Source organism: Ailuropoda melanoleuca, chromosome 4 (genome assembly GCF_002007445.2).
Source record: "Ailuropoda melanoleuca isolate Jingjing chromosome 4, ASM200744v2, whole genome shotgun sequence".
NCBI classification, from domain to species: Eukaryota; Metazoa; Chordata; class Mammalia; order Carnivora; family Ursidae; genus Ailuropoda; species Ailuropoda melanoleuca.
Window position 1 is genome coordinate 85,012,538 of NC_048221.1, and position 24,377 is coordinate 85,036,914.

The window sequence follows — 24,377 nt, forward strand, 5'->3', positions numbered from 1 at the left end:
AAAATTCTTTTGGGGAAGAAGGGTATATAAGCAAAAAAGTTTGAAAATCACCTACTGCACCTTAGTTTAAGCAAACACCATTAGAAATGAAAAAGGGACTAGAACCACATAGTTGGAGAAGGTTTGGGGTTTTCCCTCTCACTTTCTTTTATTCTTTTTAAATAACATGTTAGAAAGTACAGAATACACTGTCATTTATTTTGGAACACAATTTTCTCTCTTTCTCCACTGCATATTATCTCAACCTCAAAGGTTTTCTGTTTCTTCAACAAAGAAAAGAAGTGGGAAGGCCCCTGGGGGGATGGGTAGGGGAGAATGTAAGACCTCCTTCCTCCTACTCACTATCTCTTCCTTTTATTCTGACCATTGGATATATATAAAATGCCACTGTTACTGCTGGGGACTTGGGCAAGACACACTAAATATGGTTCAGAGTGACCACAGCCAGTGACAAGTAACTGTCCATGCCCATGTGTGTTAGGCATATATCAGTAAACAAAACAGACATAAATCCTTGCCCTTGTAAAACTGATAGCCAAGAATCAGAAAACAAGCAAAACAAATAAGTCGCATACTATTTTATGAAATAAATGCAATGTGAAGTGACAAATGCAGGGGAGAAAAGTAAAAGAGGAATGGGGGATGGAAGAAGTGATTTGCAATTTAAAATAGCAGAGTTAGTGAAAGCCTCACTGAGAAGGCAACATTTGAAAAAAGATATGAAGACGGTGAGGGAATAAGCCATGAATATACCTGAAGAAGAAACATTTTAGGCAGAAGGAACAGCAAGCAAAGGCCCTGAGGCAGAAATTTGCCTGGTGTGTCCGATGAATAAACAGCAAGGAGGCCAATGTGGCTGAACAGCGGAAGAAGAGAGAAACAAGTGATGAAGCCAAAGAACTGAGGTACAGGGCTAGGGGAGGGCCAGTATGAGCTCTTGCAGATAATTAAAGGACTTTGATTTTACTCCAAGGGAGATGGGGAGAATTAGGAGGGTAAGCAAAGGAAGGACTTGAACCGACTTACTTTTTAAAGTGATAGGGGACAAGCACGGAAACAGAGACAGCTGTTAGGAGACTATTGTAAAAATCCAGATATTGCTCAACCTGTCTATGCACCATCCACTTCAAGATAAAGGAAATGATTTTGAAAGGTAAAGCAAGGAGGATTGAGGTCTTTTCTAGTCTGGGATCTCACTGCCTTCAAACTAACTTTTGCTCAACAGTCCTTGGCCCATTTCCTGAAAGAATAACCTGAGGCTTTAGCAGGCTATAACCCTGTTCTTGGTCCTGGTCTTGGCCAGTAACTATGCTTCACACTGTGCTAGATACCCTTCCAAGAAGGAGCTTCTGGTGCACAGGTGGCAGGAAGGAGGTACTGGGCCCGGGGAATCGGGCCCTGCAACAGTCTCCATGGGTACTGGCCTTTAGAGCCAGAGGCTTCTGAACAGTCATTATAGACAAGAAGATCAAATAGTCCAGCTCAGTGGAATTGGAGAAGGGAGTGCACTGAGGACAGATGGCTGGTATGCATAGACTGCAGGTCCCCAAAACATACTGGGCATGGGAGGTATAGTGGCCAAAACTCTGTACCATCAAGCTTCAATCTAGGGACACTTCTGAATTCTTACTTTGGGCACAATATGGGTATCAAGAAATCCAGCATAACCATCTGAGGATGAGATTGGTCTATGAGAGAAACTTCCCTGGGGGAGCTTCCCACCCTTCCAACTGGGGCTAGGAAACTCTATGCCTTTCATCCAGGCCAGCACAAGTCTAAATCACTTCTGTAAACTTGGCATGAGGACAAAATCAGCCACAAAGAAGACCCAAAACACCAACAAGGCCAGTATTTTTATCTAAGTTGGGACTCTGCTCATCAGCACACAAGGACGCAAACAAATGTGTAAAAACAAAAATGCATGCACATAGGTATGTGTATATACAGATGCAGATATATATATCTGTACAGTACAATATTATATTCAAAGATTTCAAGAATTTTAGAAGAGTACATGCATCCTCAAAAAAATTAAATTGTTGGGGCGCCTGAGTGGCTCCGTCGTTAAGCGTCTGCCTTCGGCTCAAGTCATGATCCCAGGGTCCTGGAATCGAGTCCCATATCTGGCTCGGCTCAGCGGAGAGCCTGCTTCTCCCTCTCCCTCTGCCTGCTGCTCCCGCTGCCTGTGCTTGCTCTTTCTTTGTCCAATAAATAAATAAAATCTTGAAAAAAAAATTAAATTGTTAAATCTACATCAGTGGTTCTCTAACAGTTTAGTTTTAGGACTCTCTACCTTCTTAAAATTTTTTGAGAAACAAATAGCTTTGTTTATGCTGGTTATATCTATTAATAACTATAATATTAGCAATTAAAACAATGAATTTAAAAATATTTTAAATTAACAGCAAAAGTAATAAAAACATTACATGTTAACATAAACATTAAAAAATACTATATTTTTCAGACAAAATAATTTAGTGAGAATAGCAGCATTATGGCACATTTTTGCAATTCTCTTTAATATGTCTTAATAAAAGATAGTTGTATTTTCATATCTGCTTCTACATTCAATTTTCTGCAGCAGTACATAGCATATAGCCTCTGGAAAACTCTACTGCATACTACTGAGAAAATGAGAATGAAAAGGCAATTACATATTATTATGAAAATACCTTTGACCTCATGGATCCCTTGCAAGGACCCTTCAGGGTCCCTGGACCACACTTGGGGAACTACTTACCTGAATGTAATGGACAATTAAGGAAAATGCAAATAATTAAAATTTGACTCAAGAAGGAGGAATAAAACCAAATAACTTTCAATAGAAGAAACTGAAAAAGCAATAAATATTTACCCTCGGTATCCTCTCAAATGATTTTGTAAGTGAAGTCTACCAAAACTTCAAGAAACAAAAACAGATTATTTCTCTGTCGTTAAAATTTTCCAAGCACAAAAGATAGAACAATTCAGGGTGCCTAGATGCCTCAGTCAATTGGGCAGTGACTCTTGATTTTGGTTCAGGTCATGATCTCAGGGTCATGGATCCAGCCAGTGCTGGGCTCTGCACTCAGCAGGGAGTCAGCTTGAAGATTCTCTTCCTCTCCCTCTGATCCCCCACCTCACTCTCTCTCTCTCTCTCTCTCTCAAATAAATAAATAAATCTTAGAAGAAAAAGCCTGACAATTCCACAATGTTTATATAACCTAACGCACAAACCATAATCTAATTGCATAATTTAATAACCAAACCAAAGATAGCAGAAAAATAGCAGATAATATTCATACAATGAATGACACTGGTCTTCACATGTAAAAGTGCCGTTTTTAGAAACATTTAATGTATGTATCTGTACAAAGTGAAATAAATGTATAGTGTGATGAACACAAATTTCACTGAAATAACATTAAAAAGATGCAGGGTGCCTGGATGGTTCGGTCGGTTAAGCAACTGCCTTCAGCCCAGATCATGATCTCAGGGTCCTGAGATGGAACTGCACATTGGGCTAGCTGCTCATTGGGAGTCTGCTTCTCCCTCTCCCCCCACTTGTTCTCTCTCTCAAATAAATAAATCTTTTTTTAAAAAAATGAAATAAATTTTTATTAAAAAAGTAGACAATAGACTAGTCTTATGTATACACATACATATATATGTAAAAATCTTAACAAATACTAAAAAGTCAAATTTCTATTAAAATAAAACTAAAAAATGTTTATTTCAGGGAAACAAGAGTTTAACACAAGAGAATCTATTCAATTACTTAACTATAATAAAAGTTAAAAAGAGAAAAATATAATGATCACAAATAACTACTTCTGATTAAAAAAACTTACTAAACTTGGAATAGAAACAAATTTCCTTAAAGAGCCTCTATCAGAAAAGAGTTAACAATATACTTAACATTAAAATTGTAGAAGCATTCCTATTATTGAGGGTCAAGGCAATATATAAGTGATTCATTTTTAAGAAAAGAGCAGTCAGAAGAAACTGACTCCAAGAAATTTAATTTAGCAGAAAGATCTTGCTGAACAACTATAAAGGAAACAATATTGAAACCGGACAGAGAAAAAACATGTTGCAAAAGAGGAACAACAGTACAATTAAAGACAGGCTTTTCATCATAAAAAATAGAGAGCAAAAGATACTGGAACAACATATTTGAAGTGCCAATAGGAAAAAATTTTGTCAACCAAATAGTCTATATCCAGTGAGACTATCTTCTAAAATTGAAGAAGAAATAAAGAAATTTCAGATAAGCAAAAACTGAGAGAATTCAACACCAGTAGATCTATATTAAAAACAAAAACAAAGAGACGCCTGTGTGGCTCAGTTGGTTAAGTGTCTGCCTTCGGCTCAGGTCATGATCCCAGGGTCTTAGGATCAAGTCCCGCACTGGGCTCCCTGCTCAGTGGGGAGTCTGTTTCTCCCTCTGCTTGTACTCTCTCTCTCTGACAAATAAATAAGTAAAATATTTTAAACAAAACAAAACAAAAACATTAAGCTCTTCAGGCTGAAGGGAAGTGACACCAGATGACAACTTGGATCTACAAGTAATGAAGAGAACTAGGAATGGTAAATTTGTGGGTAAACATAATAGATATGCATACTGTTTTCTTTCCTTTTTAAAAAGATATATGACTGTTTAAGACAAATGTTAACACTGCATTGCTGGGTCAAAACGAATATAGATGTAACAGATATACAACAATTGCACTAAGGACAGTAAATAGAAATATAATCTTGTAAGGTTACTGTATTTTACCTGATCCCGAATTAAGATAAAGATGCTTATTACAGTCCCTAGAGCAGGGGTTGGCCAAATTTTTCTGTAAAGGGCCAGACAGTACATATCTTAGGCTTTGCTGGCCATAATGTCTTAGCATACCTACTCAGCTCTGCTATTGCAGTACAAAAGAAGAAAAGCCTAAAATAAACTATCTATGCTCCCAATAAATCTGACAACTTAGACAAAACAAATTTCTTAAAAGATATGAATTACCAAAAATGACACAAGAAACAGTAGGAAACCTGAATAGAGCAGTATCAACTGAAGAAACTGAATTTGTAATTAAAAAAAAATGGTCATGTTGTAAAATATCCTAAGAAATCTATAATGAAACTATTACAACTATTAAAAAAAAAAGAAATTAGGCAAGGTTATAAAAACCAACCATAGGGGCACCTGGGTGGCTCAGTCGGTTAAGTGTCGGCCTTCAGCTTAGGTCTTGATCCCAGGGGGCTGGGATCGAGCCCCTCATCAGGCTCCCTGCTCAGCAAGGAGTCTGCTTCTCTCTCTTCTCTGCCATTCCCCCCACTTGTGCTCTGTGGCTCTTTCTATCTCTTTATCAAATAAATAAATAAAATCTGAAAAAAACAAACTGTATTTCTATAGACCAGCAATGAAAAATTGAAAAATGCAATAAAAATATAATTCCACTTGTAACAGCACCTAAAACAATGAAATTCTTGGAGATAAACTTTTAAAACATGTGTGAAATCTGTACACTGAAAACTACAAATCATCGCTAAAAGAAATTAAAGATCAAAATAAATGAAGAAATAAACCACATTCATGCATTAGAAAATGCAATATTGCCAAGATGTCGATTCTTATCAAGTTTATCTATAAATTCAATGCAATCCCTGTCAAAATTTAAGTGAATTAAAAAAAACCTGACAAGCAGATTCTAAAATCTGTATGGAAATGCAAAGGACCTAGAATCGCCAAAGCAAATTTTAAAGAGAACATAGCTCAAAGATTTATGCTACTTTCATAAAGACATACTATAATGCTGTAGTAATCAAGACAGTATAGTATTGATATCCAGATGCACCAATATATCATTGGAATTAAACAGGGAGTAAAGAAATATATACATAAATATACACACATGATCAGTTTATTTTCTACAAAGGTAACAAAGAAATCATAGAGAAAGAAAGGTTTTTTCATCAGATGGTACTGAAAAGAAAAGAAAAACAAACATCAACTTTCACCTTACAGTATATTAAAAAAAATTAACTCAGAGGGTGCTTGGGTGGCTTAGTCGGTTGGTTGTCTGCCTTTGGCTCAGGTCATGATTCTAGGGTCCTGGCATCAAGCCCCGCATCAGGCTCCCTGCTCCGTTGGGAGTCAGCTTCTCCCTTTTCCTTTGCCTTCCTCCCACCCCCGCCCCACTCATGTTCTCTCTCTCTCAAATAAATAAATAAAATCTTTTTTAAAAATTAACTCAGAATGGGGGCGCCTGGGTGGTGCAGCGGTTAAGCGTCTGCCTTCGGCTCAGGGCGTGATCCCGGCGTTATGGGATCGAGCCCCACGTCAGGCTCTTCCGCTATGAGCCTGCTTCTTCCTCTCCCACTCCCGCTGCTTGTGTTCCCTCTCTCACTGGTTGTCTCTATCTCTGTCGAATAAATAAATAAAATCTTAAAAAAAAAATTAACTCAGAATGGATGATAGATATAAACGTAAAACTGTAAGGAAGAAAACTTTTAGAATAAAACATCGGAAAAAATCTTGGCAAACTCGCAGCATACAAAGATTTGTTAGCTAGCACACACATAACATGAACCATAAGAATAAAAAGCTGGTGAATTGGACTTTATCAAAAGTAGAAACTTCTCCTCTTTAACAGATATCATTAAGAAAATTAAACAATAAGCCACAACATGGGAGATAATATTTGTAAAACATATATACATATTAAGGATTTGAATCTAGAATATATTAAGAACTGTTACAACTCAATGAAAAGACAACCCAATTTTTTTAAATGGGCAAAAGATCTGACAAAGTCAAATGTGAAGAAAGTCACAAAGATATATGAATGGCAATTAACCGCATGAAAGGATGCTCAATGTTATCAGTCATTAGGAAAATAAATACACAATCTCTACACACCCACTAAAATGGCTCAAACGTAAGAAAGTGACAATGCCAAGGGTTGCCAAGGATGTGAAGCACCTAACAATGCTCACATAACTACTGGTGGAATATAAATGTAAACTGGTAAATCCACTTAGGAAAACTGTATGGCTGTTTCTCGTAAGACTAAACATATACCTACCATATGACTTAGATTTTACACTCTAAGGTATTCAAGAAAAATAAAAACACATATCCACATAAAGAATTATACATAAAAGTTTGTACAGACCAGCTTTATTCATAATAGCCAAACACTGTAATGCATGAACATGTAGGAATGCTAGATACAGTTGATTAATGCTGTTAATATAGTTAATATCATAAAGTCTAATTGGCTTGAGGTGGAAAAAGCAACAATCTTTTTAAATATCATTTTGAGTGAGAGCACAGATTGCTATAAATAATGTGGTGACAGTTCCTAGGCAGAGTGTTAATGTTTGAATGGCTTTGTTGTTTTCTATTAGTGGGTGGAAACAGATTAGTTTCCACCCGCTGCAAATATTGTACTTGAATAAAGTAGGGCTGACAGGTGTAGGTCCCTCAATGGTTGAGGGAAGCCAAGGGTGAAGGCCAATGTGGGCAAATTTGCCAGTTGTAGCTAAAAAAGTTCCAATTAATAGATGATTAACATGGTTAAGGTTGAGTTTAAAAATTTGTTGAAAAATCTCATGAGTTAAGGTTGAACAGCAATCATGCTATTGATAAAACAGATCCAACATCTCTGATGCAGTTATACAGAATAGTTTGGAGGGCGGCAGTGCTTGCATCTGTTCAGCTGTGTTATCTGATTAGCAGAAATGACATAATTCCTACTCCTTCTCATCTGACGAAATGTTGGAAGGGGTTGTTGGCAGTGACTAAGATTAGAATAGTAATAAGGAGGGGTGCCTGGGTGGCACAGCGGTTAAGCGTCTGCCTTTGGCTCAGGGCGTGATCCCGGCGTTATGGGATCGAGCCCCATCAGGCTCCTCCGCTGTGAGCCTGCTTCTTCCTCTCCCACTCCCCCCTGCTTGTGTTCCCTCTCTCGCATCTGTCTCTCTCTCTGTCAAATAAATAAATAAAATCTTTAAAAAAAAAAAAAGAATAGTAATAAGGAATATAAGTATTTGAAAAATTGGTTAACATTGGGATCTGAATGTATATATCATATAGAAAATTCTATAATTGACTATGTAACAAGACGTGCTACTAGTAGAAATATTACTGAGAAATAGTCTAGTTTATTATTTTTTTAAGATTTTGTTTATTTATTTGAGAGAGAGCACACGAAAGAGATCACAAGGGCGGGGGTGGGGGAGGGAGAGGGACAAGCAGACTCCCCGCTGAGCAGGGAACCCCATGTGGGGCTCAATGTGAGGCTCGATGTGAGGCTTGATCCCAGGACCCCGGGACCATGAGACCACAACCCCAGCCAAAGGCAGACACTTAACCGACTGAGCCACCAAGGAACCCCAAGAAATAAGCTACTTTAAAGCTAAGCAATAGTTTTAGGGTTTGAAATAATTTTTTCTTGGCCTGAATAAATGAATATTGTGGGGTGAAAGCATAGGAGATGATAGTTTTTACACATTATGGATATGCTGATCTTTGAAGTAATTTTTATGATTGGTAAAGTTAATATAAGTAGTGAAATCAGTATAAGAGGTGAATAGATTTATTACCTTTATTTGGAGTTGCACCAATTTTTTAGTTTCTGAGACCAATGGATTATTACTTTTAACCATTAAAAGTTTGAAAATAGGGTGCCTGGGTGGCTCAGTCAGTTAAGTACCTGACTTCAGCTCAGGTCATGATATCAGGGTCCTAGGACGGAGCCTCTGTTGGGCTCCCTGCCCAGCAGGGAATCTGCTTCTCCCTTTCCCTCTGCCCCTCCCCCCACATGTTCGCTCTCTCTCAAATAAATAAAATCTTAAAAAAAAATAAAAGTTTGAAAAACCATATTATTATACATGGAGGCGTGAATTAATTCTTGCATACTTTCTCAGTAAATAAGTTTTGAGTTTCTATTATTAGATTCACAATCTAATGTCTTTATTAAACTATTTACAATAGATGGATGTCAAAATAATTTGTGGGTTAAGTGATAAAAGTAGGAAAGGTACTAAATGTAGGGCTATGAGATCATTTTCTCATATGAATGATGGTTAAAATTTTTGATGTGGTACATGTATTTGCCTCATTGTGTTATAGTTAATATAGGATAGTAATAACTATGTTAATTCCTTAGGATAATGGTAATGTTGGATCATGAAAATGATGATGTAACTACAAATAGTTCTCCAATTAGGCTAATTGTTGGGGGTAAGGCCAAATTGGTCAGGCTCACTAGAAGTCATCACGCTGCTATTAGTAGAAGGAGAGTCTGTAATCCCTGAGCTAGAATTATAGTTCAGCTGGGAATTTGTTCATAGTTTGAATTTGCTAGGCAAAACAGTGGTGTTGATGTAAGGCTGTGGGCAAATTATCAGAGCTGTAGCTCCTATATAACTTCATGGTGTTTAGATAAGAATGGCTATAATTACTAGTGCTATGTGGCTGACAGAGGAATACGCAATGAGTGATTTTAAGTCTGTTTTCCATTGACAGATGGAGCTGGTTATAATTATTCCTCATAAGGATAATGTAAGAAAAGGAAATGCATGTAATTTGTTAGGGGGCTTAGTGTTGTAACTCATGATATTCCATAGCTGCCTAGTTTGAGTAATATGGGTACAAGCACTTTGGACCCAGCAGTGGAGGGTTTCAAATATGCTTTTGGTCACCAGAGGTGTAGGCCATAGAGATGTATTTTTACTATAAATGCTACTATGCATGCTAGTCGTAAGAAAATATTACATCAAGAACTAGATACTGTTTCAATTCAGTATTGAATTATTAGAAAGTTCAATGAACCTATAAGATTTTGGATAAAGATTAGGACAATGAGAAGTGAGAGTGATACTACTAGTATATAAAATAAGTCCTGCATTTAAACATTCTGTTTGGTTTCCTCAGTGGGTGATGATGATTAGGGTTGGAACTAATGTTGGTGCAAATAAAATATAAAATAAAAAATTAATTCTGTAGCAGTAAAAGTTATAATTAAGAATATTTGTGGGGCGCCTAGGTGGCTCAGATGGTTAAGCATCTGCCTTCGGCTCAGGTCATGATCCCAGGGTCCTGGGATCGAGCCCCGCGTCGGGCTCCCTGCTTAGCGGGAGCCTGCTTCTCCCTCTCCCTCTGCTGTCGCCTCTGCTTGTGCTCTCTCACTCTCTCTGTCAAATAAATAAATAAAATCTTAAAAAAAAGAATATTTGTGGCATAACTAGTATTGTAATATATAGTTTTTAAGGAAGGTTAGTGATTCTTTCATGTAGTAATAGATGAAACTGACCGGTTATGGGTATTAGTGGAAGAAGTCATGTTATTAACGTTAATAAGGGCACTGACAGGGAGTCAGAACATATAAGTGAAAAGTTAAGGCTATTGCCATTAAGTTGATTTAGGAGGAATGAACTAATAAGCTGATTAGTAGGCTGTAAATTATAGTGTTAATTCAGATTATATTATTTAAATGTATTCCTTATGATTCAGCAATTCTACTCACAGACATATACCCTAGATAAATGCCTGCACATGTAGAATACAGCTACAAGAATGCTTATGGTTTTACTGTTGGAAGTAGCCAAAAACTAGAAATGAACTTTATATACATTTATAACAGTATGAATAAACTGCAGTATATTCATGCAACTTAATACTGTACAGCAGTGAAAATGAACAAATTACAGCTCCACATAGCAATACAGATGAATCTCTCAAAAATAATATCAAATGAAAGGAGCCAGACACAAAAGATTTATCATGTTATGATTCCATTTTATATAAAGTTCAAATTCAGGCCCATTTAAACTCTAGTTTTAGGGGCAAAGACAATAGTTACCTGTGAGCAGAAGATTGGAGTTAACCATTGATGAATATAAAAATAAAAACTTATTAAAAAGAAAATGAAAATATTTCTATCCTGGGATAGATTTCAACCTCAAGGACTCATCATGTAATCCGTGTTTTCTAAAAGGCCATTACTTAAACTATGAGAAATGAAAGACTACACAAACTGGAATAAGACTTTACCTAAGATATCCAACACATTAACCAAAAGATATACTATATCACAAGCTCGGGGGGGGGAGTCTATGTGCTAATAGAAAGTTGTTTATCTGAACAAACACACACTCTGATTCATTACACTATACCTGTAAAGAGTGTGATTAAAAGCTCTTCAGAAGACACATGTGGTATATCTCAATCTTATTTAAAAAATAACTCAGTTTAGTTACATCATGAATAAAAATGTTATCCAACAGAAGTGTTCTGAATACATGTCTGCATTTTTAAAAATCTTTTGGAATACCAATTTACCATTCACGCCTGGTTACTGATTTACTTAATAAGGCTTTAGTCCACATGCCCACTTGCTTGATAGGGCAAGGATTTCTGAGATGCTTTCAGAAATATGATCCAAGTCTCTCTAAAATCACAATCTCATGGTTTCTAACATGATTTTATAGTGATAATACCAAATGCATATCACACAATCATTACACATCATAACATCCTACTTTCAGAGAAAACTTAAATCCTAGATGTGAACTGAATTCTAAAAAGAAACCACATTATGATTCTTAATAGAAGCATAAAGGGCTACTGTGTTGACACCTTTGCATCTCTTTCATTATTTCATTTCCTTTTGCATGCTTCATGACTACATAAATAAAACCCATTTCGTTTTCCCCCACCCAAATCAGTTCCCCCTACATTATCTCTGCCCAGATACTCACAGTAACATTTTAGCAATCACTTCAGAGACAGACAGATCCCACCAGAAAAAAACATCAAGAGTTTCAATCATACCAATACTTCAACAGTCACTTACATGAATAGCTTTTAAATTACGATGTAATGAAAACAATACATGACTCTTTAATTTGCCATATATATATTTGTCTTTTATTCTTAAATAAAACACTTGACCTCTTCCTTCTGCTAGTGCCTGCTCTGAGCACTCTTGCACGATTGTAGAGACTGCCATACATCCAGCTGATCTCTAAACCACTAATTGTTAAACCGAACAATACAAGCAGTAAAAAAGGAAGTAACACTGAGAAATGACACCCCAATGCTCAACTGAAGTCTTTTACATGAGTTTTATAAATGATTAGAGTATCCAAATTGGTTGAAAAATATTTATAGCATTAAAAAAATTGGATAACAATGCATAATAAAAATACCAACAAAGATTTCATTCATAATGTGAAATTTAAGAAACAAACCAAAAAAGCAAAGGAAAAAAAGAGACAGACAAACCAAGAAACAGCCTCTCAACTCTAGAGAACAAACTGATGGTTACCAGAGGGGAGGTGGGTGGGGAGATGGGTGAAATAGGCAATGGGGATAGTGCACTGATCATGGTGAGCACCGGTGATGTATGGAATTGTTGAATCACTACACTGTATGCCTGAAACCAATACAACACTGTATGCTAACCATACTGGAATTAAAAAAAAATTTTTAAAGATTTTATTTATTTATTTGAGAGAGAGAGAGAGAGAGAGAGAGCACGTGCACATGAGCTGGTGGGGGGGGCAGAGGGAGAGGAAGAAGCAGACTCCCCACTGAGCAGGGACCCTGACCACTCGGGCTCAATCCCAGGACCCTGAGATCATGACCTGAGCTGAAGGCAGACGCTTAACTGACTGAGCCACCCAGACGCCCCTGGAATTAAAATTTAAAACAAACAAACAAACAAAAAATGGCAAGGAGAAAGACAGTTTTTCTTAGAAAAGAATTTCTCAGATAAACATTTCCACGTGGGCCTTGATTGGTATCTACTCTAGAAAATGGATTCCATTAGTATTGATCCTGTATTGATATCAGTGAAGAAAAACAGAGTAGGTTTTATTTAAAAGCGAAGATTTGTAAAGATAACTTCCAGTATTTTAAGCAGTACAATCTATTTTTTAAAAAAAGAAGCAGGGACAGCTGCAGCATTACCATTAATCCACACCTTTCAACTGACCTAGTCTAAAACTATTTCATTGATCTTTCCTTTTTCTAAAGGGGAAAAAAGTACTGGTACTATTTTTTAAGAAAGAGGTTTCAGACAAGTCAATAATTAATTTGGATGAATCTGACTTCAGAGTGGCACCTGCCACCAGCCCTCTTCTTGGACATTTGGACACATTTGTGATTTGGCTGAAAACGTCACTGTTACTCCCACCTTCAATTATTAAAGGGACTATAACATCATAATTTATCATCTCACACACATGTACCAATCTTCCCAAGATCAAAGGAAAATCCTCACAAAAATGACTGGAAATTCCTCTATTTTAAGATATCTGCTATAATAAAATATTTGATGCAAAACGTCTTCTGCACCTACTCTAGTCATCTGATAACAAAATCTGAACACAAGTGTGGTGGGAAAGTCTTTAAAAATATAATTTTTATTTTATTTTAAAGATTTTACTTATTCGAGAGAGAGAGAGCATGAGCAGGGGGAGCGACAGAGGGAGGGGGAGAAGCAGACTCCCTGCTGAGCACGGAAGGTGGGGGAGGCCCTTGATCCCAGGACCCTGTGATCATGACCTGAGCTGAAGGCAGATGCTTAACTGACTGAGCCACCCAGGCACCTGTGTAATTTTATTTTTAAAGCCTTATTTTAGAGAATCATCAAATCAACTGGTGATTTATCCTCACTCTTGTTAAAATATAATAAGTTCTGGTTCCATATTTTTTTCCCCAAGGATCCTTTCTCTAAATTTGAAGATACTGCACCTTCTGAAGAAACAAAATACCAGTGAGGGTCAAAACCTAGGCCAAGTCTCTCCTATAAATACAGCAACACAATAACCCACTTTCAAAGTCTCAACAATTCACAATGTAGGCAGTAGGGTATAGTAATGATCAATAGCATAAACCTTAGAGTTGGGCGAATAAGTGTTCAAATCCTGTTATTAGCAATGTCTGTTATTTATTAGCATTTATTAGCAATGTGACCTTGAGTTGCAATTTCATCATCTGTATAATAGGATAATAATACTTCAAGGGGTTACAATGATTAAATTATATATATTACATATATCAAAAATATATATCAAATTATCAAAAATAGTCATAACTTAGTAGGTTAGAAGTACTAAGTCTAAAACATGGTGGTGATATCAGAAAAAAAGAACAGTTGACATGACTTCTCTATGCAACAAGAGAAACCCAAACCTGAAATAGGCAGAGCCTAAATTAGAAGTTCCCTTTTTCTGAAACTTAGTTTACTAGGCTACAAACTCCTAAAATTAATGAGAAAAAAGTTTGATAAGGAACTCAATAGTTGATAAGTAGCAATGTGATAATATATTGCATCTGATGGGGAAACTGAGCTTTAAAGAAAAATGATGTGCTTTTTTATCTCCTATTCCTTATTGTATTTCTTATTTCTTGTATTTCATATTGCAAATTTTAAAGATGCAAAAGTGTGACAATTCACTAGAATGAGACCATACAAAGTAAAACAATAAATTTCAAAAATTTAAGGCTGCCTCATGTTCTTACTGTACCCAGCTCCCTCTCAACTACCCACACGAATTGATCAGCCCAGCAACCTCTTCTTTCTTGCTGCCTCCTCCACCTATACTTAGCTAGTTCAGGTCAAGAAAACAACAAAGGTAGAAAGTAAACCTTGCATATTCAAGTATTTAAACCTATGTCCAAATACCTTCCAACTGTGTTCCTGAATTCAATATTACATTATATTTCTGTGGTGGGCTTTAGAATTAGCCTTGTTTGTAGTCCAGCTTCACCATGGCACCTCATTCCCAGGAACAGGATTCATTCCTCTTTCCTGCATGCTGCAACGACCTCAGGATTAGGTTTCTGTTTTTCAGTTGGGTTCTCCTGTGCCTGCACCCTTAACAATGTGCTATTAGGCCTCTTCAATACCTGCTGTGACTCCTTGGCAGATGGACATCTGATTCACCCATTCTAACCAGGACTGGGGTTCTGCGTAGACTTTGACTAATTGCATGTCATTTTTTCTTTCTCCCTTGGAACAAATGTCCCAGCTATGTATTGAGTAACAGAATCCAGAACCTACTACCATGTCTAGTCCCATGTGCCTCCTGATGCAGCATCCTGAGGATACAAGATGAAAAGATGGCATGGTCTAGGGGCGCCTGGGTGGCTCAGCCGGCTGCTTCTGCCTTCGACTCAGGTTATGATCCTGGGGTCCTGGGACTGAGTCAGAGTCGGGCTTCCTGCTCAATGGGGAGTCTGCTTCTCCCTCGCCCTCTGCCCCTCCTCCCTGCTTGTGTTTTCTCTCTCTCTCTCAAATAAATAAATAAAATCTTAAAAAAAAAAAAAAGAAAGAAAAGAAAAGATGGTATGGTCTAAAAACAAAAAATGAGCACAAATCAGGAAGGCACACCCAAATTCAGACATGCCACATTACACAAGCTTTGGTTTTCTCCTCTTCAAATGAGGATGAGTGAGATGATTAGTGAAGTAGTTCCAGTCTGAGGCTGAAAAAAATCATCCAAGCATATCTTCTTTCTAAATCACAGATATAGGGGGTTCAGTGAACTGTCAGAGATTAAAAGGGGATCACCTTATACACAAAGTGGAGAACTTCTGGATTCTCCATCAGAGATTCTGAATGGATTTACACTGAGGGTGGGGCATACTCAGAGCTCTGACAAATCACAGCCATATACATTACCATCATTCTTCAATGAGTACCATAAAAAGCTGGGGCCCTGTTCTAGATCACCAAGGTCTCCTACAGATCTACGATTCTGTGATTCCATTGATGCAGACCTTTATACACTGGTGGTGTGCTTGCAGGGACATGCTTTGGGAGTTATTTTTTATAAGGAAGATAGGTTTAAATTGCTTCATGTCCTCTGAAGGGTTTTTAAAGTTGCAGCCTGTATATCCAAAACATAGCAAGGTTACAATCCCCCCAACCCATCCATGAGGAGTCCACTGAAAGATACTTAAGGGGCAGAAACAGTGATCTCTATAATTTTGCATGTTTTCCAGTACCTCATTCAGAGCCTTATAAAAACATGTTCTGAATGATTTGATGGACCACACAGGGATTGAAGCAAGGTGTAACCAACCAACCTAATGAAAAATAGGACTACAAATTCTAAAAACTTAGTAAGCTCAGAAAAAGTTTGTTGGTCAAAGCTGCTTTTAAATGGTAGGTGAGAGAGAACAAAAAGTGATTTATGCAAGGTGCTTGTCATACAAAATAAGAATTTGAGAAGTCACAGAAAATGAACAAAAAGCTGAAAATACACACGCTAAATCAGAGTTGGGTTAATGAATGAGCCTGCACACATAATATGAACTTGAAAGTGTAGTCTCTATACTTGAAGTCAAAGTGATTTCAACAAATTCTGTTTATGACTTCAACATAATTAGAAAAAACATTAGAAAAAGTAAGTTCATCAATCAATTATGGGTGGTGGTGGGATATGGAGGGGGGTGGTGTTCTGGAGTATCCAATTAAGAAAGATACTAGATTAATGGCTAGGAGTTTAAGAAAGCAAGCAAAATTTTGAACATACACATTTTTAGGAAAGGGATTCAATTGCTTTCTTTAGATTTTTAATGAGATGATTATCCCAAACTGGTTAAGAACCCAGAGATTTAAGTAAAAGTCCAGCCTTTTGAATGCCCATTTGTCAGAATTTAAGAAAAAAATTTGTAAATATAAACTGCTATCACAGAAATGGTACTGCTTTTACTTTTGGTTAGATTTCTAGGGCTTTATGCTAATTTATAGTTCTTAGTGTAAAGCATGGAGATACTACAAGTATAAAAATGAAAGGGAAGTTTCGATTTGACATATAAAACTCCAACTGTATCAAGCTGCATGTTAAGAAGTAGGTGTTTCACACAACCAGAGTAACATTTAGGAGACACTATATCCATTTAAAGTCAATAAAGTGAGCCAACTATTTCCACAGGCTACCAAAAAGTGACATTGATAGTGCAATATTGCCCTCTACTGGACCACACTAGTAAAGATAAACCTAAAAAACCAGCAGGACTTTAAAGGGTTTACTTTTAATAGAACTAACTGAATGATACTGAGGAAGACATAAAAAGATGGAAAAATATTCCATGCTCATGGATTGGAAGAATTAACATAGTTAAAATGTATGCTACCCAGAGCAATCTACACTTTCAATGCTATCCCGATCAAAATACCGAGGACATTTTTCAAAGAACTGGAACAAATAGTCCTTAAATTTGTATGGAACCAGAAAAGGCCCCGAATCTCCAAGGAACTGTTGAAAAGGAAAAACAAAGCTGGGGGCATCACAATGCCGGATTTCGAGCTGTACTACAAAGCTGTGATCACAAAGACAGCATGGTACTGGCACAAAAACAGACACATCGACCAATGGAACAGAATAGAGAACCCAGAAATGGACCCTCGGCTCTTTGGGCAACTAATCTTTGATAAAGCAGGAAAAAACATCCGGTGGAAAAAAGACAGTCTCTTCAATAAATGGTGCTGGGAAAATTGGACAGCTACATGCAAAAGAATGAAACTTGACCACTCTCTCACACCATACACAAAAATAAACTCCAAATGGATGAAAGACCTCAATGTGAGACAGGAATCCATCAAAATTCTAGAGGAGAACATAGGCAACAACTTCTATGACATCGGCCAGAGCAACCTTTTTCACGACACATCTCCAAAGGCAAGAGAAATAAAAGATAAAATGAACTTATGGGACTTTATCAGGATAAAGAGCTTCTGCACAGCCAAGGAAACAGTCAAAAAAACTAAGAGACAGCCCACGGAATGGGAGAATATATTTGCAAAGGACACCACAGATAAAGGACTGGTATCCAAGATCTACAAAGAACTTCTCAAACTCAATACACGAGAAACAAATAAACAAATCATAAAATGGGCAGAAGATATGAACAGACACTTTTCCAATGAAGACATACAAATGGCTAACAGACACATGAAAAAATGTTCAAAATCATTAGCCATCAGGGAAATTCAAATCAAAACCACACTGAGATACCACCTTACGCCAGTTAGAATGGCAAAGATAGACAAGGCAAGAAACAACAATTGTTGGAGAGGATGTGGAGAAAGGGGATCCCTCCTACATTGTTGGTGGGAATGCAAGTTGGTACAGCCACTCTGGAAAACAGTGTGGAGGTCCCTTAAAAAGTTAAAAATTGAACTACCCTATGACCCAGCCATTGCACTACTGGGTGTTTACCCCAAAGATACAGACGTAGTAAAGAGAAGGGCCATATGCACCCCAATGTTCATAGCTGCATTGTCCACAATAGCCAAATCATGGAAGGAGCCGAGATGCCCTTCAACAGATGACTGGATTAAGAAGCTGTGGTCCATATATACAATGGAATATTACTCAGCTATCAGAAAGAACGAATTCTCAACATTTGCTGCAACATGGACGGCACTGGAGGAGATAATGCTAAGTGAAATAAGTCAAGCAGAGAAAGACAATTATCATATGATTTCTCTCATCTATGGAACATAAGAACTAGGATGATCGGTAGGGGAAGAAAGGGATAAAGAAAAGGGGGGTAATCAGAAGGGGGAATGAAACATGAGAGACTATGGACTATGAGAAACAAACTGAAGACTTCAGAGGGGAGGGGGTGGGGGAATGGGATAGACTGGTGATGGGTAGTAAGGAGGGCACGTATTGCATGGTACACTGGGTGTTATACGCAACTAATGAAGCATCGAACTTTACATCGCAATCCGGGGATGTACTGTATGGTGATTAACATAATATAATAAAAAAATCATTAAAAAAAAAGAACTAACTGAATGCCTTTTTTCACATAAATGTAAGTTTAGCCTAATAGTAGCCTAAGTCTGGGTCATTCATTCTATTATAATTTTAGTGTGGCACTAATTTAATGTAGTATAGACGTTTAGAAGACTCAATTATGAATACAAGGTAACAAAAAATAACAAATGTAATAAATATTTTTTCTTAAAACTGTATAGTATCTTAGAGTTGAAAAAGCTGAACAAAGTCTATAGTCTAACCAACTATGTGGTGCACACCTTCCTTCTATGTATCTCTGCCAGGCGGTCACCCAGCCTTGGCTTAAATAGTCTGGTAACAGAAAACACCAACCCTGAAAACAGTCTACTCTGTTATGCATACTTCCTCATAGCTGAAAATTATTCCCTTCTGATTCCATCTCTGCACCAGAAAACCCCTCAAATATTTAAGTAGAGCAAATTCATGGGGCACCTGGGTGGCTCAGTCGGTTAAGCATCTGCCTTCAGCTCAGGTCATGATCCCAGGGTCCTGGGATCTAGCCCAGCATCTGGCTCCCTGCTCACTGGAGAGTCTGCTTCTCCCTCTGCTTCTCCCCCCGCTCGTGCTCTCTCTCTCTCTCAAATAAATAAAATCTTAACACACACCCACACATTTATTATCTTAGAGTGCTTTAGGTCAAAAGTCCAATATGAGTCTCACTGGGCTAATATCAAGGTGTCAACAGGGGTGCATTCCTTCCTGAAGGATCTAGGCTAGGAGGCTCCATTTCCTTGCCTCTTCTTGCTTCTAGAGGCCACCCATATTCCTTGTTCCCTTCCACTATCTTCAGAGTGAGCAACATTGCATCTGACCATTCTTTCATAATCACACCTTCCTTTGACCCTGACCTCAGAAGAAAGGTGCTTTTAAGGACTTGTATAATTGGATTGAGCCAACTCAGATAATTCAAGATAATTTCTCCATCTCAGGATCCTTAATCTTTTTTTTTTTTTAAGATTTTATTTATTTATTTGACAGAGATAGAGACAGCCAGCGAGAGAGGGAACAGAAGCAGGGGGAGTGGGAGAGGAAGAAGCAGGCTCATGGCGGAGGAGCCTGACGTGGGGCTCGATCCCAGAACGCCGGGATCACGCCCTGAGCCGAAGGCAGACGCTTAACCACTGTGCCACCCAGGCACCCCTCAGGATCCTTAATCTTAATTACATCCACAAAATCCCTTTTTTTCATGTAAGGTACATATTCCCAGGTTTCAAGGATTAGGATGTGGACTGCCCCAAAACACCTTTCCATTTGTTCTTGTTCCTTCTAAAATAGTATGTTCCATCTGAATATGGCACTCCATGAATGGCCAACACTGGGTAAAACAGGATGGACCATCGCCTTCATCTTTCCAGGCTAAAGTCCAAAGTGGTTATCCGTATCACTCCCCTAATTCTTACTGGGATATTAACTAAAACTCCCAAGCCTTGTCTGTAAACACAGCTTTTAAGCCATTCCTGCTTCATCCTTTACCTGGCAGTTGTTTTTCTAAACCCAGGTATAAGAACTTCTGTTTATTCCTGTTAAATTTCATCTTGTTAGATCTTCCCTATTCGTGAGATCTTTTGGATCTCAATTCTAACAATCTATCTGCTATATTCTCAATTCTGTGTCATGTACAGCTGTCGTGAGTGTTCCCATTATATCATCACTGACAGAAATCATGAACAAGACAAGGTATGAAGAGTCTTGCCAGACATCAAAAATCTCTCTGAAGTTCCATGATTCTTGAATTTCAAGGTGTACTTTAACTCTAGAAGGGCTTCTGTGCCCCATACCTAGAGATTCTGATTTAGGACGTTTAAGACAAGGCCCAGCAATCTGCTTTCAACACCTTTCTCCAAGTGAGTTTCAGATCTGTAGAGTACAGATGGAGAAACACTGTCCAGTTTGAGATCAGTTATTAATCAGTTCTTTTTGGGTATAGCCTGCCAGGTACAACCCACCCAATTGTCTTCACATTCGGCTCATGTTTCCTGCCACTTTCAGGAAGTTATCATAAGAAAGAAATCTGCTCAAATGACTAGCTGAATTCCAGTCACACTGGTGTTACCCTACTTCCCCGCTCTACCAGTCCTGCTAGCCTATAAAAGGAAGAAATGATGCAGACATAATTTGTTCTTAATGAATCTGTTCAGTGTGTTGACCAAGTGTTCCTTATCCTCAGTGCCTACAATGTACTCTTTAGCTCCTGATGCAAAATTTTGCCAAGGTTTTAGGGTCAAGCTCACCAGCTGGTAGTTAACAAACCACCTTTAGAAAATTGAAACTGCCTTCTCTGTCTCCAGTAATTTGGAAAATCTGCTATCCTTGAAAAGCTCTCAAAGATCATGGACAACTCCAAGTTCTTTCTGAATCCATCCTGGAATGTCATTCATTCAGTCCTGAATACCTGAACCCATTTAGAGAAGCTTCACTATGTGGAGCTTTCACTCCCCCTCACCAACCAATGATCAATCTACCCATTTAGGTCAAAGATAATTTTCCTTGACAGGACAGAAGCAAAATAAGATTTTCAGAAGTTCCACTTTCTCTGTATCATCCATCAACAATATCAGTTCCAAACACATCCCCTTTTTCATCTCTTGCTGTAATCATAACTTAAAGTACCCCCAAAGTCTTCCTTAGCAATTCTTACAAGCTACTCATTCGAGATTTTGTTTTCTAGTTGCTATTACAGAGCTAAGCCTCCTTCTTACATTTGCATTACTCTGACTTTATCTTTCCTGTATCTTTTTTTGGAAACTGATTTTAGTTTGGCAAAAAAATTACAATTGGAGCTGGATGATACACACATAGGGGCTCATTAGGCTAATCTTACTACTTTTTAAACTTTAAAAAATAAAAAGTCAAATAAATACAAATAAATATGTAAATACAGGGAGAAGAAGATGCCCCAATTTCTTCTTCATTGGGATGTATTTTTATCCTTAAACTTTCTTTTATTGGTTGGGATAATTTGGTTTTAATTAAAGACTGAATTGCACTTTCTCTGAACCCCCCAATCCTTTTAATTTATCTTCTAGCCTAGATTTCTCTGCCATTTTTCTCTTCTTTTTCTTTGCACTGTTTGACATCTACCTATCAAAAATGAAGGATAAAGGCTCCACAACTGGGGGCCCTTGCAGCTCTCAGTGCCTGACCCAGCTTCATTCAAAATGTTACTGTTCACGAAATTCTCTACAAGGTCAGCTTGGAGGGTGATCACTCCATGACCACAAGTGCATACGGTTTTGTCAAAGCGTACACCAATTTTGATGTTGAGCATGATGCTCTGAACATTGAAATGGCCATCAAGACCAAAGGAGTGGTTGAGATCACCATTGTCAACATTTTGACCAACCACAGCAATGAACAGAGACAGGATATTGCCTTTGCCTACCAGAGAATGATTTAAAAGGAACTTGTAGGGGCGCCTGGGTGGCACAGCGGTTAAGCGTCTGCCTTCGGCTCAGGGCGTGATCCCGGCGTTGTGGGATCGAGCCCCACATCAGGCTCCTCTGCTATGAGCCTGCTTCTTCCTCTCCCACTCCCCCTGCTTGTGTTCCCTCTCTCGCTGGCTGTCTCTATCTCTGTCAAATAAATAAATAAAATCTTTAAAAAAATAAAAATAAAAAAATAAAAGGAACTTGTATCAACACTGAAATCAGCCTTGTCCCCCAACTGAAGACTGTGATTTGGGGCCTAATGAAAACACCTTTTTAGTATGATGTTTCTAAGCTGAAAACCTCCATGAAGAGACCCTTCATGGGGCTAATGAGGACTCCCTCATTGACATTATCTCCTCAAGGACCAACCAAGAGCTTCAGGAAATAACAAAGTCTACAAGAAAATGTACAAGACTGATCTGAGAAGGACATCATTTCTGACATATCTGGTGACTTCCGCAAGCTGATGGTTGCCCTTGCAAAGGGTAGAAGAGCAGAGGACGGCTCTGTCATTGATTATGAACTGACTGACCAAGATGCCTGGGATCTCTATGATGGTGGAGTGAAGAGGAAAGGAACTGATGTGCCCAAGTGGATCAGCATCATGACCAAGCAGAGTGTGTGTCACCTCCAGAAAGTATTTGAAAGGTACAAGAGCTACAGCCCTCGTGACCCACTGGAGAGCATCAAGGAGGTCAAAGGAGACCTGGAAAACGCTTTCCTGAACTGGGTCCAGAGCATTCAGAACAAGCCCCTGTATTTTGCTGACTGACTGTACAACTCCATGAAAGGCAAGGGGACTTGCAATAATAAATTAGAATCATAATCTATCATGACCTCTCGCAGTGAAGCAGACATGCGGAAAATTAGGTCTGAATTCAAGAGAAAGTACAGCAAGTCCCTGTACTACTGCATCCAGCAAGACACCAAGGGCGACTGCCAGAAAGCACTGCTATACCTGTGTGGTGGGGATGACTGAGGCCCATGACGGCATAAGCATCCAGGAGTGGTGCTCCTTTGTTTCCAGCAACAGTTCTAGAAAATAGCCCTGCAAGGATGGTATTAGCATCACCCATCCCCATCCTTATTTCAGTTGTCTAAGCATTGCCTGCCTCTCATGCCTAAGCTCTCCTTTTAGCCAAAGAAATGAACACACCAAAGAGATGGAAGTGAAATCTATGATATAAAACACTTTGCCTCTTGTGTACTGTGTTATAAACAGATGAATAAACTGAATTTTTACTCTAAAAAAAAGTGTAGGATATATTCAATTATGCCTGTTTCTCTCCTCCTATCAGGAATATAAATTTTTAAAAGTTATCAGTTTATCAGACTAGATTATTTCTGCCATTATCCTTTAGGACAGTGGTTCTCCAAGTGTGCTCCTTTGTAGCAGTACCAACCTCACCCATGAGCTTGTTGTTAGAAACACAAATTCATGGGTCCCACCAACTTACTATATCAGAATCTCTAAGGAAGGGGCCTGGGAAACTCTCCAAATGAGTCCTATGCATATTAGAGTTTGAGAACCACTATTTTATTTAAGAGCTGTTGATGTGCTTTTAACCAAATGTGATTTCCATCAAATGCCTAGACAATGGGAATGCCTCATACTACTGTAAACCCTAACCTTTATGACTATATCTGTAATTCATCACCTTCCTTTGGCCAAAGATCATTCAACACACTTCCATTCCTGTATCTATCCCATTTCTCTCTTTTTTATTCTCTTCTGGATGGTGTGCAGCATCCTTCCACTCACAGGATCTCAGATCTCAATGTAGTTATACAATTTCTTGCCACATCACACTATTTTATCTCTCCTCTTAACAAATCTGATTCTCATAAAAGACATCCTTCCATTGTTACATTCAAGTGGTGAGCTCAAATCCAGAAAGTCATCATGACAGTCCTGATATACTTATTACTATCCCTTATAATCTCAACCTTATAATTCAAATTTTGTATACTGCTGTAAAGACTTTGGAGCCTCTAAGTATTATACCTAGCTAGATTCCATATTGTTGTTTTTTGTGAGTCTCTGGATACTGCTCCCATTTATTCTGCTCACCAAGTCTTACTCAATGTCTAACAGGGTTTTATCAGTTAATCTGCTTGTTTTTCTCCTCTCTAGCAGTATTC

General features: G+C 38.1%; 1 protein-coding gene and 1 pseudogene across 4 annotated transcripts in view; one reads left to right on the forward strand and one right to left on the reverse strand.

The window, feature by feature from the left end:
- PUS10 (pseudouridine synthase 10) overlaps positions 1 to 24,377 on the reverse strand; it is a 72,248-nt gene that overhangs the window by 36,874 nt on the left and 10,997 nt on the right. The gene's annotated exons all lie outside the window — the stretch shown is intronic.
- On the forward strand, positions 1,309 to 23,214 carry LOC105241109 (annotated as a pseudogene).